Genomic DNA, 19,916 nt, shown 5'->3' with positions numbered 1-19,916 from the left:
CTTGTATCTTTTGGCCATTGGACTTCGCTTACATTTTAATTGAAGCTGCAGGCATCAGACTCTGGGAACACCGGCAGTTGTCATAGTTAAGAAAATCTTCCTTATATATTTCTTCACTTACATCAATAAATAAAAAAACAATTGATACTGTTGTTGAACATAATATTATTCACGCACACATATGATACATCGAGCTTGCAGTACTTCATATCTGAACTCGCTCATCTTCATCATCCTCCTACATACAAGAGAGTGTAAAAGTAAAAACAAAAGAACACTGTACAAAAATTGAATGTTTTTTCTTTCATTTGTCTGTGCCTTACCACATAATTAACATCTCTGCCAATACCCTGGTTGCTCAGTGTTTCATTTTTTTGTGTTTTAATAAATCTTAATTTTATGGTATCCTGTGGGCCTTTCACCATGTACCTACCTAATTGCCCACACACTGAATGTTGACATGGAATGAAGACATACAATGTTATTTGTATTTACATTTGCCGAGAGGGATCGATGCTCTTTATTGTCGGCTTCCTTTTTTATTTAATGGAATGGATATGTCAGTTTATCCTAGGTATGTTAGAATCCTACAAGAAATTAAAAGATTATATACATAATATGACAGTCCATTACATATTTGAATTTAGCGCACTAACAGTAATGTTCAGTTTGCTTCATTATTGCTGCTGGGTTTTATGTTGGTGCACTGGCCAGTTTAGCAGCTAAGAGCTATACACTAACAGTCAACATGCTAGAAACTACCGTCGCATGTGTGTTCACTCGCTTTCTCAGTGTTGATTTCACATTGAATATCACACTTTCACCTGAGTGTTACGTATCAAAGAATTGCTGTGGTTTTTGTCTTCATTCTGGGTGCAGTGGGTGTGTGCTTATTGTTCAAAATCCAACACTGTGGCAAAAGATCTCCATTTTTACGACCCAGGCATCATTATTACCCGTCGTACTCGCATTTTTAGTGGAGAGAACCCTGACCAGTAGCCTCCGTTGATGAGGTAAGTAGAGGCTCAAACAGCTATAGTTCACTTGTCAATTTGTCAAGAATTGTGAGCCACAATACTCAGAAATTATTTCATTTTACATGCATGTTAAAATAAATGTCATGTGACTAGGGACTCCTGTCAGGTAGACCGTTCGCCGGGTGCAAGTCTTTCGATTTGACACCACTTTGGCGACTTGCCAATTGATAGGGATGAAATGATGATGATTAGGACAACACAACACCCAGTCCCTGAGTGGAGAAAATCTCTGACCCAGCTGGGAATTGAACCTGGGCCCTTCGGATTGACATTCAGTTGCACTGACAACTCAGCTACTCGGGGCATACACACACATCACAGTTGATCATCCACTTTTTGAAAGACAAACATAGCTGTTCAAAACATTGTATACATTGCTTGTCTTTAAAGTTCATGTCTTCATATGGAGTTTGGTTTCCAATGAAAATTCATACAAGTATTGAGTTACAACAATATACATAACATGATAGTTTATACCTATGGCTGACATTCCATCCATCACTTATATTATGAACATAAATTTCGAAGTTTTAAAACGTCAAAAAATTTTCATTAACTGGGTTCTGTTACTACAGTTTGTTTGTTAGTTTCACATGTACAAATTAATTACATATCGCATTACTATGACACAATACAAGAATATAGTACATTTATGTTTCATTTTATAGATAGGCTTTTGTCACTCGTGGTAGCTTATTTCTTCCTTAGGTAGAAGAGGGAGAAAAACATTCTAAATAGGACTAAAACACTGTGCATTGCTGGCCTAACTATGCTTGGCGCTGCCTCCTTTGTTTGGGAGGCGAAGAAGTGAAATACTCATCCACTGGTTTAAGGATTTATGAGGAAATGTTACTCGTACAATGATGGATTAGTTGCCAAGGAACTTTGCTTCACTGAAATAATGTGTACTGACTAAACACCTAAGTGCCCGGCCGGTTAGCCAAGTGGTCTAGTGCATGGCTTTCCAAAGTGGGAAGGGGTGCCTGGTCGCCAGCATGAATCCGCCCGGCGGACTTGTGTCGAGGTCCAGTGAGCCGGCCAGTCTGTGGATGGTTTTTAGGCGATTTTCCATCTGTGTTGGCGAATGCAGGCTGGTTCCCCTTATTCTCCCTCAGCTACACTATGTCGGTGATTGTTGCGCAAACAAGTTCTCCATGTACGTGTACACCACCATTTACTTTACCATGCAAACATAGGGGTTACACTTGTCTGGTGTGAGACGTGCCCTGGGGGGATCCACCGGGGGCCATACTGCAAAGTAACCCTGGGTTCGGTGTGGGGCAGCGGAGGGGTGAAGTAGACTGCGGTAGTCATCGTGGGGTTGTGGACCACTGCGGCTGCGGTGGGAATGGAGCCTCTCTGTCGTTTCTAGGTCCCCGGTTACCATACAATACAATACATACAATCACCCAAGTAGTATCATGTTGTTTCTTCATGTGTTAGTGCTGTTTACTTCAATTCACATTTAGTGTAGTGTGATACATGATGTTTTAACCATCGTAGACTAATCTTTCTCGAATACCTGGAAATGTCTTTATTCAAGCTTTCATGTGACACAATAAAAATTAACTAGTTTTTGTAAAATCACATGCTTAAATGTTTATGTGTACTCTGCAGCAAATAGATACTGATAATTGTCATGGGGACACACTACAACCATGCATATTTCACTTTTCATTTGCCTTATGACCTTATAACTAAATTGTTTACTTGAGGTGTGGCCCATCTCTTCGTTTGGTTTCTGCTACACTTGACATAATTCTCTTCTTCTGTGCTGTGATGATGCACTAGTCACCGAAAGAAAAAAAATAAAATTAACTAAAAACTAATTGCATTTGTTGCTTGGTGGCCACTGATACATTTGGTCATTGCATACATCCGCAGATATTTCCATACTTTGTTTAAATTCATAGATGTTTGTTTATTCTGGTACCCATTATGATCATTTACTCTGCAAAGAAAATTATTTGACATCTCTCAGAGTATTTTGTTGTTAGCCCTTAGCTTACACATCTTGTATAGTTTTTCATAATGCTTCCTTTTGGTTGTAAATATGTTGTACATAGCTTAGTATTTAATTAAATGTGTATGTACATATATCAATAGGTTCTTTAGTTCTTAGACAGTAGATGTATTTCCATAGTATTTCCGGTTACTTTTTACTTAGGTTACGTACATATTGCATTCCTACTTTAGTAGCGCCTTCTGCCAGTATGTCGCGCATGCGCACAGGTCAATGTCTCCTCTCCTGCTACTGAAATAAGTGTGTATTGTTGAGCACACAACAGCTGAGCCATAAGCTAATTTCGTTTATACTTTCTCTTCACATGAGGTGTTGTGTTACTTCTCATTGCTGTTCATTTTTATACTTACATGTCAAATCAAAAGAATTACTTATTCCTATACCCATTACTTTATTTTAGAATACACTCCAGAAGAAAAATTACACTTAGAATTATGTACACTATGTACAATTATCTTGCGATAAAAAAAAAAAGTTACCACACTTAGTCATTCTATAAAGGCTTTTATATCTTTGTGAGGGTGGAGGCCCTTGTCTTTTCCTGTTTTCTCATTAACTGACCTGTACGTCACAGGATATAGTATTTTGGAAATTACGTATGGTCTGAATAGAGTAACTGCCACTTCTTATTCAGTTTGCCAAATTTTGTCAGTTTAGGGTGCATCTGTAAGAGGACTCATTGCCCTTCAAAAAATTGTGTAACACGTTTCAGTTTCTTGCTATAGATTTTCCTTCTGTACTCAGGCCTTTTTTCTAGTGTAACTATGGCTTGTTTGATTTTGTCTTGTAGTGTTATTTCTGTAGTGCGTACCTTTGGTATCGGCGACTCCGACTCATTTGTTTGTTTTGTCCGGAACATCAATTCATTAGGTGTGAAACCTGTTGAAGAATGTGGAAGGTTATTGACCAATCGGGTATGTTTGTGAGGTGTGTATGTCCTAATAAACTGGTTAAATTCTTTAAAGATTTCTTCTACTGGGCTTGCTTCTGGGTGAAAAAGGATTATTATTATGTGCTTTATTCCCTATGAGGTCATAAATTTTTTCCACTTTTGCCCAACCAAATGTGAAGCTTTTTCAGTTAATAGTACCTTTGAAACTTCCTGGCAGATTAAAACTGTGTGCCCGACTGAGACTCGAACTCAGAACCTTTGCCTTTCGCGGGCAAGTGCTCTACCATCTGAGCTACCGAAGCACGACTCACGCCCGGTACTCTCAGCTTTACTTCTGCCAGTATCTGTCTCCTACCTTCCAAACTTTACAGAAGCTCTCCTGCGAACCTTGCAGAACTAGCACTCTTGAAAGAAAGGATATTGCGGAGACATGGCTTAGCCACAGCCTGGGGGATGTTTCCAGAATGAGATTTTCACTCTGCAGCGGAGTGTGCACTGATATGAAACTTCCTGGCAGATTAAAACTGTGTGCCCGACCGAGTTTGGAAGGTAGGAGACTGATACTGGCAGAAGTAAAGCTGTGAGTACCGGGCCTGAGTCGTGCTTCGGTAGCTCAGATGGTAGAGCACTTGCCCTCGAAAGGCAAAGGTCCCGAGTTCGAGTCTCGGTCGGGCACACAGTTTTAATCTGCCAGGAAGTTTCATATCAGCGCACACTCTGCTGCAGAATGAAAATCTCATTCTGAATAGTACCTTTGGTTTACCTCCTCTTCTCAATTAGTCTCCCTCAATTCTTTTTCTGATGTTTGTGGCTGTTGCATTTTTAATGGCATAAATTTTGATATGTTCCATGAAAATATTATATGTTGCTACTAAGTAACTTACTCCTCCTTTACTTCTTGGAATTTGACCAGCTATGTCCAGGAATATTATATCTAGAGGGTTTATTGTGAGGATTGGATGTAGCTCAGTATATTTTGACACATTGGACTGTTTTGATTTTTGACACATTGCACAATTTCTTGATACCTGTAGGGCTTGCCTACTCAAATTTGGAAAATTCGGTAAATTTGCCTACTCTGTAATGTCCCCATACTTCATGTATGTGTCTTATAAATTCATCAATATAATCTTCATCTTACTTAAGGTTTTGCATGACTTAACTCCATCTGCGATCTCCCTGTTGTATGATATTCATTTGCTTATAGAACTTATGATAATCAGACTGTTGTGCTGTACCTTGCATTAATAACGTTCTGATTTCTGTGTCCTGCCCTGTTAATTCACCAAATTCCTCTAAACTTTGTGGTAACCTGGACAAGGCATCCACAATAACATTCTGACTTCCTTTAACATAAATGATTTCGAAATTGAATTCTTGTAAATATAGACATGACCTATGTAATTGATGGTGTAAACTATTACATGTTAAAAGAAATGACAGTCACTGATGGTCACAGTTAATTTTGGTACTCAAATATTCAAATATTCAAACTTTTAAATTCCCATATTACAGCTAAACTTTCCAATTCTGACACAGAGTAAGATCTATCTGCTTCCTTTAATGTGTGACATGGCCTGGGATACTTCCTTAGCTGCTGCCTCTCGCATCTGGAATAAGCATGCCCCCAGCCCTTGAGATTAGGCGTCTGGGCATAGACAAAAATCCTTGGACATGTCAGGGTGGCTAAGAATGTATGCATTGACTAATTCCTGCTTAGTGGTATTAAAGTCCTCTTGACACTTACCATCCCATAACCAAAGCCTATTTTTTTATAACAAGTTGAGCAATGCATCATTGTTCATCAGTTGTTGTGGTACGAACTTACGAAAAAACAAAACTAGTCCTAAAAAGGCCTTTAGTTGTTTTTTATTCCTTGGAACTTGACAATTGTGTATGTCGGCATCAAGTTTCTTTGTATCAGGTAATATACCTTGTTCTGGCACAACATGTCCTAAAAATTTGACTTGCTCCTTATCAATACTACAGTAGACTTTTTTTTTTAAATTGGCTGTCACTCCGCAACCTGCAAATTGTTGAGGCACCTGTTCACTGAGCCTGATATGTTCTAACCAAGTGGGTGTGGCTATTAGCATGTCAGCTACATAAACAATGACTTTGATGATCAGTTCTGATCCTAAAACTGCATTCAGTGCAGATATAAACACTCCTGTGCTAATGTTCAGTTCAAAAGGTAGATCACGGAATTCATAACTTCTGCCACCAAAGAAAATTGCTGTATATTTTCAACTTTCTTTGTGGAGCTTTATTTGCTGTAGGACATCTTGAGATTGAGTATACTGAAATATTTTGTATTGTAAAACTTAAAATGCTGTCGTCCAAGTTGTCTGGTCTTATGCCTAGTGGTACCATAATCTTATTGATACCTCTAGCATCGAGAACTAACCTTACAGAACCATCTGGTTTGCTTACTGGTAATACTGGACTACAATGAGGTGACAATGAAGGTTGTATAATTCCCCAATTAATCATATGATTGAGCTCTTCCCTTACTGCCTCTCGTTTTGCTCATGGAATAGGATATGACATTCCACAAAATGATTCCTGTGGATAGACTTCAAATTTATATTCATAATCTTTGATTACTCCTGGCTCATTACGGAAAACATTGGCATACTTAAATAATAAGTTATAAAGTTCTTGTCATTGCATCTCATTTAGTACTTGTGATTCACTTAGTTTCTGCTCTCCCATTTCGTAACTAGCCTCAGTGTTTTCTTCTTGTTCAGTATCATACTTGTTTGTGAAATATACAGCTGGAAAGAAATATTGTACCACTACATTTGACTCTGGTTTGTTTTTGATATGAGTAAATCAGTATAAAAGATCTGATCCATTACAAAAAAGTGGCATTTACCATTACCTATGTCAATCTGCATTTTATATGTTCCAAATGCGCCCATGCCAATAAGACAAATAACTATGAGCTTGTCGATTATAAGAAAGTTGCACTTCACTGTAAAATGTTCAGTTTGTAATAGAATAAGTGCCTGATGTTTAACCAGTTTAGTCTTACTGTCTGTAGCAGTTTGCGCCCTGCAATTTTGGACAGGAAATGTTGGGAACTTGCCACTCTTCTTCAATTCACAAAAAAATGCATTTGACATTAGGTTAGTAGTTGAACCTGTATCTAAAATTAACTGTGTGTCAGTATTAAATATTTTCCTTAATGATTGCTTGTATTTGTTCTTCCTTGACTTTATCTACTATTTCTAACTCATGCTGATACAAATTACCCTTTGTGTCACCTTTGTTTGTCAAACCTTATAGAACATGTTCGTAGTTCCGCCTTGCCTCCACACCCTGAGAGGTCAGTAGCCTGGGGCTTAACTATGACCTGTTGGTGTTATCTGATGGCATAGTGTGACTTAATTTGTTACCAGGAGAAATTTCAGTTAGTTGCACTGTGTGGGTACTTCGCCAGTTTGTGTCAGTAGTTGCTGTGCAGTTATGTTTCTTCCCAAAGGTCGGCTGCGGTACAGCGTAAGGCATGGCATTGTTGCTGTGTGTTGGCCGCTGCTGAGGCTGACTGTTTCTATTCACGTTTGCCATAGGGCCTTGTATGGTGAATTGTAATTCCTTTGTGCATCGACATTTTCCCTGTTGTTTTGGATTTTTTTTTTAAATTGTCTGTTTTTTCTGTTCCTGTTACTGTACTCATTACCTCTGCGTATGTAATTTTGCTGTTGTGTGTACCATCCTTGCTGTGTGTTTAGATCATGTTTTACTGACTGATTTACATAACTATGTTGTTGTTGTGCCTGATTTTCTGTTTCTCCATTGGATACAGGTCTTTCCTTATAGATTAAGTTGATAGAACCAAGCACTGACAGAAAATACTCAGTGCTGTGCTCTGGCGTTGTGACTAGTTTTTCTCTAATATGTGATGGTACACTACTTTTCAAAATTTTCAACATATCTACATGTGATATTGGGTTTGTCCAGTAACATGTCTTGTTCAGGTATTTATCAAAACATCCACATAGACTACCATATTTGGCATTGATTGGTGCAGGATTGAAAACCTCACATCTGAGTCTTTCTTAAACTGCCTCAGACCAGTATTTGTTGAGGAAAGATCGTTCAAATTGGATATAAGTGCTACAAAGTTCTGTCACTTCAGTTACCCACAAAAGCACATCACCTTGCTTGTATCCTATGACAAATCTGATTTTCTGCGCTTCTGTCCAGTTGCCACAGGGAAACGTTTTAATATTATAAAAGCCTACAATCTTTGTCTGACTATTAGCTCTCCCAACACATGTAACAAAAACTAGTGTCACTCTCCTTGATAAGGTATGCGTAAACATGGACAAGTGCTCATCAGAATTCTTTGATACTGGCTATAGTGACCAACTTTTGCAGTTACCGACCAGACCTGTAAATCATATTTCGACCAGTATACAAAATGTTATCCATAAAAGGATTTATAATAGGAAAAATAGTGATTACTTCCAGTATCTAATCAGCGAACAATCTTGGAGAGAAGTATATGATACCTCTATTACTAACGAAAAGATGGAAAATTTTTTGAACATTTTCAAGTATAATTTTGACATAGCTTTTCCACAAAGGAAAGTGATTTCCAAAAGCACTGATAGATTCAAAAACTGGATTACATCAGGCATTAGAATATCTTGTAAAAGGAAGCGGGAACTTTTTCTGCAGTCAAAAACTGACAGCAGTCCAGAATTTATTAATTATTTAAAAAAATACAAGCTAGTTTTGAAACTTGTAATAAAAGAGGCAAAAATGAACGAAATGACAAATATATTATGAAGTCATCCAATAAAACTAAGTTCACGGGGAAAGCTGTGCAGGATCTTATGGGAAAGGAGACAACTCACAAAATATTGTGATAGCACATGATGGCAAGAATATCACTGACCCTGGTGCAGTTGCAAACAGTTTCAATTCTTATTATGCAACTGTTGCTGGAAGATTAGTGAAGGAAAAATTTGGAAATCCACCTAATACAACATGGAAAGAACTTCCATCTATTGAAATAAGTAATATATCCATGTTCCTCAGTCCAATAAGCCCAACAGAGCTCCTAAATACCATTAATTCACTGAAGAGTAAGTATTCAACTGGTATTGATGATATTACAGATTATATTATAAAAATAACAGCAAGACAAGTACTTTCACCTTTATTGGACATATGCATTTCATCCGTATCATGTGGTGTCTTCCCTCAGCAACTGAAAATGGCAAAAGTAATATCCCTATATAAAAAAGGTGATCATCAGTGTATGGGTAACTATAGGCCTGTGTTTCTATTGTCAGGGTTTTTGAAATTTATTGAAAAAGTGTTCCTTTCATAACTAATTACATTCTTCAACAAGAATAATATTATTTCTGGATGTCAACATGGCTTCAGACCACAGCAACCAATTGAAACAGCCACTTTTAATCTGATAAACCATGTCTTAAATGCAGTGGATTTATTTTATTGTGGATTTATTCTTGGACCTAACAAAAGCTTTCGATGTGATTGCTCATTCTATACTCCTAAGGAAGCTTGAATGGTATGGTGTAAGAGGTGTGCCAAATTAGTGGATTAAATCAAATTTGAATATCGCTCTCAGGTAACTGAAATTAAGTACATGGAAGGAAATGAACTCCATGTACACCTTTCAGAACCATGTGGACTAAGTCATGGTGTTCCAAAGGGCTCCATTTTAGGTCTGTTTCTTTTTTGATCTACATTAATGATTTTTCATCACACGTTAGGGATTCTGAGCCAGTACTGTTAGAAGATGACAGCAGTCTGTTGATTGGAGGGAATAAAAAAGAAAATGTTACTGCATCTGCAAAAGATATTACAAAAGGGGTGTCTGAGTGGTTTACCAGAAACAGACTAATAGTTAACCCCAAAAACGGTACTCAGGAATTTCCACACCGATCAAAATAAAAATCTGGCACAACCTGTAATATATATAGATAACCAAAACATTAGAGCTGTCAGTGAAACTAAATTTCTTGGGATTCATATCCAGGAAAATCTTAAATGGAGCACTCATATCACATCCCTAAATTCAAAACTAGCAAAAAAGAGCTATGTAGTAAGAACTCTCTGCAACAATACTAGTGCAGAAAGAGTTAGAGCTGTATACTTTGCTCGTGTACATTCAATACTGAAGTATGGTACCATTTTCTGGGGAAATGTACACCAGTCCATAACAGTTTTCCCGAAAAGAATAATGAAACAAGTGAGCAGCAGAAAACCATGCAAACCTTTCTTTAAAGATCATACCCCTTCCCTGCATTCATATACTGGAAGTGGTCAAGCATGACAAAAAAAGCATACTTACAAAAGAAAACCTTTTTCCTCAAAACCAAAGTGTCCATGATTACAGTACCAGGTCAGACAGTGACATACATGTTAATCATTGTAACACCTCATTATGCCAAAAAGGTGTGTATCATGCAGGAACAAAACTTTAAAACAGATTACCAAGGCATATAAAATCTCTTCCTGAACTACAAAGCTTTAAAAAGTCTGTGACAACCTACCTTCTGAAAAATTGCTACTTTTCAATCTCACAGTATCTTATGCAAGAAAAAAATGTAATTTGTATCTTTAATTGTAGAAGTAAGTTTGTAATTATTAACTGTATAGATCCAATTTGTTATAAAAATTTTAATAATGTGTGTTTGATGTTTGAAAAATCAATAACTAAAAAGGTTTTCTGTCCAATATCCTGTGTACAATACATGTACTGAAAAAGAGATTTTTGTGGACAAATAAATGAAAATAAACATGAAGAAAAGCACTGATAAATACTATGGGATTCATTATTTTACCTTCGGTAGTGAATGTGGGAAACTGTCAATGTCTCAGCAAACCTTTGTCTACAAAAATAGTTGATAGACATGCGGCATTTTCTATTGTATTTAGGTGGTTATTGTAGTTACCTGTAATTCCGGTTGGTAATTGTTCAGGTATTCGAATTGTGGCTATGTTTACATTTGCACTCTACAACAGTCACGGGTATCTGATGTGGTACTCTTGACAGTTTGTGAATAAATACCGAGTTGTGGTTTGTTCACTGTAGCCTGTGTATTATTTACATGCATATTTCAAGATCCGATAATATTTTCTTCTAAAAGATTTCAGATCCTATTTTCTGCACCTTGTGGATTAATATTTACTTTGTTCACTATTTCATTTTCTTTTTTCTTAATAGCCTTTTCTACTACATCTGTGTACAACTTACAATCTGTTACTAACTTCTCTGCAATGGTATTACCCTTATCTAACATACCTGCTTCAGCTTGACTAATGATATCATTGATCTTCTCTCTCTCCTTCATAGTCTTTATTTAGTTTGTTAACAACAGTGGTTACCTTTTTTACTGTCAAACACAACTAGTTTTGTGTGGCTTCAATGTTTGTGTTTGCATCTGTGATTTTCTTTATCTGTTGTTCTACTAGATCATTGTGGTTGTTAAAAGAATCTACCTTCTGTTTACTGTAAAGTCCAGAAAGTACTTCATGCTTTACCTGTGTTTTCATATCATTCTTTTTGGCTAAGTCATCGAATTTTTGTGAGACCGTTTCTTGCAAATCCTTGAATACTTCGTTTTTGTTCTTGTTTCATTGTATTTAGATCTTGTGTGACAGTGTTCAGATTATGTGTCAAATTATCAATTTTGCTATTCATATCTTGTTTCATATCACTGAAATTGGCTTTCATATTGTGTTTCATATCATCAAATTTCACATTTACATTAAATAATAACTGGCGTAGTAGTGCTCCAGTTGTACCACTGTGGTTTTTGTCAGCTGTACTTCCCAAGTTAATGTTTGTGTTGTGACCAAGTGGTGTGTGTAACGTGTTGTCAAAATTCATATTGGAATCGCTCTCCAATGTTTCATTCATGAGCATTATGTTGCTCTGGGAGATGCATGACATTGTCTCATCAATTGTAAACCTTGTGTCACCGAAGTTGTTCTGCTGCAGAGTGTCGCTATCATTTGTCACTCCTGCGACACTCATCTCTGATCTACTTCAACTTTCTGCTGTAGGCATGCATGGCGCATGAACTTCAATTGTTCGATCTTGAAATTCTCCGCCATCTTGGCTGATTGCGTTTTTGCTGTTGTTATCAACAGTGGACATATATTTTTCTGTCATGTTGTATGAATATTCAAAAAATAAAATTCTCACAAAAATATTAAAAATTTCATGTTGTTGTTGTTGTTGTGGTCTCCAGTCCAGAGACTGGTTTGATGCAGCTCTCCATGCTACTCTATCCTGTGCTAGCTTCTTCACCTACTAGTACCTACTGCAACCTACATCCTTCTGAGATCCCTTGATGCCTCAGAACATGTCCTACCAACTGATCCCTTCTTCTAGTCAAGTTGTGCAACAAATTCCTATTCTCACCATTTATATTCACCACCTCTCTTCAGCATTCTTCTGTAGCACTACATTTCGAAAGCTTCTATTCTCTTCTTGACTACACTATTTATTGTCTATGTTTCACTTCCATGCATGGCTACCCTCCATACAGACACTTTCAGAAACAACTTCCTGACGCTTAAATCTATACTCGATGTTAACAAATTTCTCTTCTTCAGAAATGCTATCCTTGCCTTTGCCAGTCTGTATTTTGTATCCTCTCTACTTCTACCATCATCAGATATTTTGCTCCCCAGATGGTAAAACTCATTTACTACTTTAAGTGTCTCATTTTCTAATCTAATTCCTGCGGCATCACCCGATTTAATTTGACTACATTCCATTATCCTCATTTTGCTTTTGTTGATTTTTTGCATTTTTGATTTCATGTGCTAACCATTAGACTCAACAAATGCAATTCTCGTGATGTCAAAGCCTGTTTTATGTCTATTATGATGCGCAAACAATTATGTCACAATTCTTTATGTTTTACTGACAATATGTATCACACTGAAAAATTTCTGCAATTTTTTGGCAAATAAAATTCAAGGAAGGGAATAATGAATAAAAGGTTTCTATCTACATCAAAAGAGGTGGTACCAAGCACAACCATTCAAGCAACTTGTGTAGCCGTCCTACCTTCGCTGTGCTGAACAGAACAGCTTACTATTGAAAATTTTTACGTAACCTGCATCCATTTCTTATTCCTTTCTAAAATTTCTCCCTAATTGTTGCCTTTCTGCAACACTCGCTCCCCATTGTGATTCATTACAAACAAAAAATACAATTACTTTGCATGGTTTATAAGAATGTCATAGAAATTTCTTACTATAACAATAGTTAACCAATAGTACTCACAACTGGTGCCCGTAAGTCCTGCCACACAGGTTGACAGTTGTAATAAAAAAAAGAGTAAATATTAGTAAATATTCTTGCCTATTCATATGAAGACACATTTTTGTAGGATATAATATGATTGCATTATTAAAATGTTCTGTGCTTACTCATATCTTTGGGCCATCAGACTTACATTTTAATTGAAGCTGCAGGCGGCGGACTTCGGGAACACTGACACTTGTCGTAATCATGAAAATCTTCCTTATATGTTTCTTCACTTACTTCAATAAATAAAAAGAAACACTTGATGCTGTTGTTGAACATAATATTATTCATGCTCACATATGATACATAGAGCTTGCAATACTTCATATCTAAAATTGCACGTCTTCATCATTCTTCTACATACGAAAGAGTGTAAGAGTAAAAACAAAACAAAAAAACACGTTATAAAGATTTAATGTTTGTCTTTCATTTGTCTGCACCTTACGACCCATTCATAATTAACGTCTTTGCTAACTCTCTGGTCACTTGGTGTTTTCTTTTTTCTTTTTTAATAAATCTTAATGGCATCCTGGGGGCCTTTCACCATGTACCTACACACTAACCAGCCAAATGACCCCTTTCTACTAGCCCTGGCATCCTTCATTCCAGTGTGGACAATTTCTACATATATTTTTGTGAAAACTCCCAGGACACCAGGAGTGAATTGAGACTTTGAGGTTCCACTGATCTGCTACTTCTTAGTTCGTCTGTAGATGAAATGGAGAAACAATAGCTTCTCAATTTGTGATACAATGATAGGTATGATAAAGAGGATGGTGAAAACAAAAAAAAGATGGTGACTGATTTCTGTTACTTCCTTCCTGTCTGCATGACCCATGATATGGTTTGTGAACTTCAGCAATTCCAGCTTCTTCATTAATATGAGGCATGTTCAGAAAGTAAGTTTAAGGATGTCAATATTTTTTAGAAAAAGTATATTTGAACAAAAAATTACAGAATGTTCGTACACTTGTTGACATTTTCCACATATCACCATCCTGTTCAGTGCATGTGGTGAGCCATGGAACAAGCTTCTTCATGCCCTACTCAAAGAACTCTCCCATCAGCTCCTTCCCCCACTTCTTTCTGCACCTGTTTGTTGGTTGAAAATTTAATTTCACTTGTGTGCTTTCAGGTGTTGAAAACCTTGGTGGCTAAGGCCATATGGGTGGGGATGGGTGCTGTGCAACAAGCACACTCCTCTTGTCAACATTGCCCTCCTTTTGTTTTGAATGCTTCTTTTGAGATTATTTTTGGTTTCATAATATTGATGTTCATTGATAGTCTCCTCTCAGGCACATATTTGGCCAAAATTATGTCTTTTTGATCCCAAAACACTGAGGTCATGATTTTTTTGCTCCTAATCATGGATCTGAATTTTTTGATGCATGTGCAATTGGTGTGATTCCACTGTGACAACTGTATTTTTACCTTAGGTGTGTAATGAGGCACTCAGGTCTCATCTCCAGCCACAGTAGAGCTCATGAAATCTATTACCTTTCAGTTGAAGTCCCTCAAGAAACTTATTGGCACTATTGACCCGATTTTCCTTGTGCTGCTCTGTCAGCAGTTTGGGACCTGTCTTGCATACAGTTTCTGGTATCTTAGCGTTTATGTGATTGTCTCATATAAGAGAATTCTGGAGAGTTGTGGAAACATCACAAAAATTTTATCCACAGTCAATCAGCAGTCTTCACAAAGAGTTTCCTTGATGTTTTGCACAGACTTACCAGTCAAAATGGAAGGTCATCTGCTTCTCTGTTCACCATGAACGTTTGTTAGGTCTCCACTAAACTCCCTACATTACTTAAAAAACATTTGTTGTGTTCATAACACCTTCGTCATAAACATGTTGATCCAATTTAAAAAAAAAAAAGTTTGTAGGGTTATTCCTTCCACGAGTATGGAAAGGGTCACAGCATGTGAGTTGCACTTGGCCGTATTTCTTACCAACATCTTTCATGCAACTGGACACTACAACATGAGTTTACACACTACCGTCTTCCTACAATTTTTGTTGTGATCAGGGGATCCCCCTCTACCATTCATTGTTGCCAACCCTTAAAAAACAAAAAGCCATAGCCCATTATGGTCACAGTACACTTAGTTCTTGAACATGCCCCATAGTTCATTGTGCTTCTTGTGATATTTCAAGTGTTTGAATTGTTGTGGTGTTCTCTGGAATAATGACTTAATCAAAATATATTGAGATGAAGATAAAGAGCATCAAATGTTGTACATAGCTTTTTTTATTCATTTCAACATCTTGTACAAGGACTGTTTCAGAATATATGACATGATAGTGTAATACGTAACAATTACTCACTGATTTGGATTTCACTTAACTGGTAGTTGAAGGGAACACTTCAATTGTGAGGACTTCCTCCAACAGTTGGTTGCATAATTTGAGTGTCTGAGCCTCAAAGAGAGTGTTGATGAGTGTTAGTGAACATTGACCCACATACTAAAGGACTGGGTGTGCTCCTTGTGATTACAACTGCCCCCCCCCCCCCTTCCCCTACTCCCCACTAGTAAAAATTTAATAAGCCAGCCACTATTACATGCATTCATATGTAGAAAAGACAGTTGACAGTTGACTATAGATGTTATTATATAGCCTGTCAGGATTTACTAGTAGATTTAGCTTACTAAGGAGTGTATAGATTTTGGTACCAGATGATGAGAAATAGCTGCCATGTAGCAGGATTGACTAAATTACATACCTGGAACTGCAAGTTCATATGTTCGTGGTAACTGACCAAACCTCTCTTTGCTTTGTTAAACAATGGAAGCAGTGGTGGCAGTGTTCGATGAAAACCTGTTGGTGGTATTGTTGTTACATCAGTTGTTGTAGGAGCACCATTTGCCACTGTTGCTTCTATTTTTCCTGGTTTGATAGAAAGTTTAAGAAATTTACATCCATTTTTATCACAAGACATTTTTTGCAATTAAAGATCATAGATAAGTAGCCTCATCACAAATTTTCTGCTACTACTGACACCACTTTTATTTCATCAACAACAGATGAAGATGAGTTGCGTTACTCTGCAGTAGGATTATAGTTTGACCCAATCTGTAAGCTCATCACTGTCGTCTGCAATACTAGGTGGCCATTTTAAACCTGGCCATCAGCAATGACTGGTTAGAGTGATACATTGCTGACAGTGCCTAAGGTGAGGACAGACATGAACTGCTGGTGGCAGCACTCATAGTTTATTGATTGATTCATTATTGGAGTTCTTCTTGATATCAGGTGGGAATGCTAAACTCACCAAACAGATGAGCCAATAAACAGTAAACAGGTATGCAGAAAAGACAGAAAACTGCTTACCTTTCAGGGAAAGCCCTCCTTCAAAGCTAGAAAACCCAAACAAACTGATACACACAGCCACTGTTATCTCCTGAAACTATGAAAAATGTCCTGTATATATGATATCTATTGTCATTAATTTTAGACTCATTGACAACTGATCTTCATTCTTCCTACACCATGTCATTCCTTGTTTTCCACTGTGGGTAAAGGTGAACTGCCCGACACTAGTAGACTATGAATGGTGTTGAAAACAATGCACTGCCTCTGTCTGGTCACAGACGATTCCTGTGACCTTGTTGAAATTTCTGAGAGACGCTTCTACTGATTTGTTGATAGCAAATGTTGTGTAACTTTTATGGAAAACAAATTTATTCATGGAGATGCTATTAAATATGTGCTGGAAATTATCAGTTTGAACTGTGACAAGTTTTTCAAACACTTTTGACTGGAAGAAGAGAAATCAGATGTAATTTCTATGATCTTCCTTTAAACTGTTATTGGATAATGTCTATACGTCTATGTACTTTTAAACATGTCGGAAACACTCTTCTTCAAGTGACTGACTAATTTTTGTAAACAGAGGCTATGATATTATACATCACTTAACTATAAACAAATTAAATGTGGTGTACCCTAAGGATCAGTAATGGGGCCCCTTCTGTTCCTTTTGTACTTAAATGTTGATGCACATAAAACAATCATATTTGCAGATGAGAGCCTGATTCTGCTAAAAGGAGACAACAATGAACAGTTAAACTGGACTGTATGAGGGTCACTCCAAAAGAAATTCACACTATTTTTTTAAAATCCATCTTCTATTCTACATGTTTGAAAGTTTTATGGTGTGTAGATACATCCTTTAGATACAATATTTTCATTGCTCCGCATAATTTCCATCCCTCTCAACTGCCTTACGCCATTTTGGAACCAGCACCTGTATACCCGCATGGTAAAATTCTGGACCAACCTGTTGGAGCCACTGTTTGGCAGCGTGCACAAGGGAGTCATCATCTTCAAACCTTGTTCCACAAAGAAAGTCTTTCAGTTTCCCAAAGAGATGATAGTCACATGCAGCCAGGTCAGGACTGTAAGGCAGGTGTTTCAGTGTTGTCCATCTGAGTTTTGTGATCGCTTCCATGGTTTTTTGACTGACATGTGGCAGTGCATTGTCATGCAACAGCAAAATATCCTGCTTTTGCTGATGTGGTCGAACATAACTCAGTCGAGCTTGAAGTTTCTTCAGAGTCATCACATGTGCATCAGATTTTATTGTGGTTCCACTTGGCATGATGTCCACAAGCAAGAGTCCTTCGGAATCGAAAAACGCTGTAGCCATAACTTTTCCAGTGGAAAATTTTCTTTTTTTCTTGGGTTAATTTGCATGATGCCACTCCATTGATTGCCTCTTTGTCTCTGGTGAAAAATGATGGAGCCATGTTTCATCACCTTTCACAATTTTTCCAAGAAATTCATCTCCACCATTCTTGTACTGCTCCAAAAGTTCACTGCATACGGTTTTTCTTGTTTCTTTGGGAGCCACTGTCAACATCCTGGTAACCCACCTGTCACAAACCCTTTTTAACGGCAACATTTGCAGTATTCTGCAAGCACTTCCTTCCCCTATCCCAACATAGCATGACAATTCGTTCACTGTGATGTGTCTGTCAGCAGTCACCAATTCGTTAACTCTCTGCACATTGTCTGGAGTGTGTGCAGTACGAAGCCTGCTGCTGTGAGGACAATCCGCAATATTACCTTGCCCACTTTCATCACAAAACCTGCTTGCCCACCGACTAACTGTACTGCGATCGACAGCAGCATCTCCATACATCTTTTTCAACCTCTTGTGGATGTTTCCCACTGCCTCGTTTTCACAGCATAGGAATTCTATGACAGCACGTTGCTTCTGATGAATGTCAAGTGTAGCAGCCATCTCGAAGACATGCTGTGATGGCGCCACTCACAGGAACAGGTTGAACTAAGTTTGAAAACAAGCGGGAAGGAAGTATCTACACACTGTAAAACTTTCACACATGCAGAATGAAAACTGTATTTTTACAAAAATAGTGTGCATTTCTTTTGGAGTGACCCTCATAAATGCGGTCACAAAACAACTTAGCAGCTGGGCACAGAGAAATCAGCTTGTAATAAACAGTAAAAAAACAGTGCACCAAAATTCTACAATGTTCCTAACAAGGACATGTTTATCCAATCAGTGTCTATCAATGACGAACCAGTTGGTAACAATACTGAAACCAAATTCATAGGACTTTGGCTGCTTGGGTGCAAGCCTAGAAACTCTTGTAAACCTCTGTTTAAGAAATCTGATATTCCTCCATTACCATCTGTATACATTACAGAAACCCATTTGTTCTTTAAATTAAATGTAATAGGTAAGGAATGCAGACTTAAAAAAACTGTGATATACATGATCACTTTACCAGACAGAACATAAACATACATATAACTCAAATGAGCACAGCTCTGTGCCAAGAAGAAACTTTTCACATGGGAGTTAAACTTTATAACAAACTTCCTGAAAACATAATCTTTGGAAAATGTCTGAAGTCATATTCACAGCATCACTACTTTTAATCCATTGAAGAATATTTACATTTATGAAGTGTGTTATATAAATACTTATGTATAAAGTGTATTATTGTAACCTTAAATACATATGCCTAGAAATGACTTTCAGCTGTATATTATTATAACTTGACTTGTCCAATGTATTACGCATAAGCTGCTTTGTAGACAACAGGACCAATTAAAATACAGTACAATACAATACAAATCACTTTAGTTACATTAACTGATATTCATCTCTACCTTGTTGAAATTTCAGTTTTTGAATATAATACTGCTTTGTTTACAGCTTTTGTAGAAATACTTTTGACTTTAGTTAGAGGATCATGTTCCTCTTGATTTAAAACAAACAGATTTACATTATTGAGATATATACAGTCATCACCATTTGATATTTATACTTCCATTATTGAAATATTGTAATATTTACAAAGGGTACATACGCTGTCACGGTATAGCAATATGCACATATCAAAATGGTGGTGGTATCACATACACAAGGTATAAAAGGGCAGTGCATTGGCAGGTCTGTCATTTGTAATCAGGTGATTCATGTGAAAAGTTTTCTGATGTGTCCACGGTTGCACGATGAGAATTAATGGACTTTGAACATGGAGTAGTAGTTGGAGGTAGATACATAAGACATTCCATTTCTGAAATTATTAGGGAATCAGTATTCCACCATGTCAAGAGTGTGATGAGAATACCAAATTTCAGCCATTATTTCTCACCACTGACAATGCAGTGGCTAG

The 19,916-nt window shown here is 37.2% G+C and overlaps 1 protein-coding gene and 1 non-coding gene across 3 annotated transcripts in view; both read left to right on the top strand.

Moving 5' to 3' along the window:
• The window catches only part of LOC126355990 (cilia- and flagella-associated protein 206-like), a 315,199-nt gene that overhangs the window by 43,147 nt on the left and 252,136 nt on the right, over positions 1-19,916 (top strand). The gene's annotated exons all lie outside the window — the stretch shown is intronic.
• Trnas-cga (transfer RNA serine (anticodon CGA)) lies at positions 4,554-4,628 on the top strand. The gene has a single exon. It is a non-coding gene; the product is annotated as a tRNA-Ser (tRNA).

The sequence above is a fragment of the Schistocerca gregaria genome, chromosome 3, assembly GCF_023897955.1.
Source record: "Schistocerca gregaria isolate iqSchGreg1 chromosome 3, iqSchGreg1.2, whole genome shotgun sequence".
Lineage (NCBI taxonomy): Eukaryota > Metazoa > Arthropoda > Insecta > Orthoptera > Acrididae > Schistocerca > Schistocerca gregaria.
The sequence above is the reverse complement of the archived record's forward strand: the minus strand, read 5'-3'. Positions and strand labels throughout refer to the sequence as shown.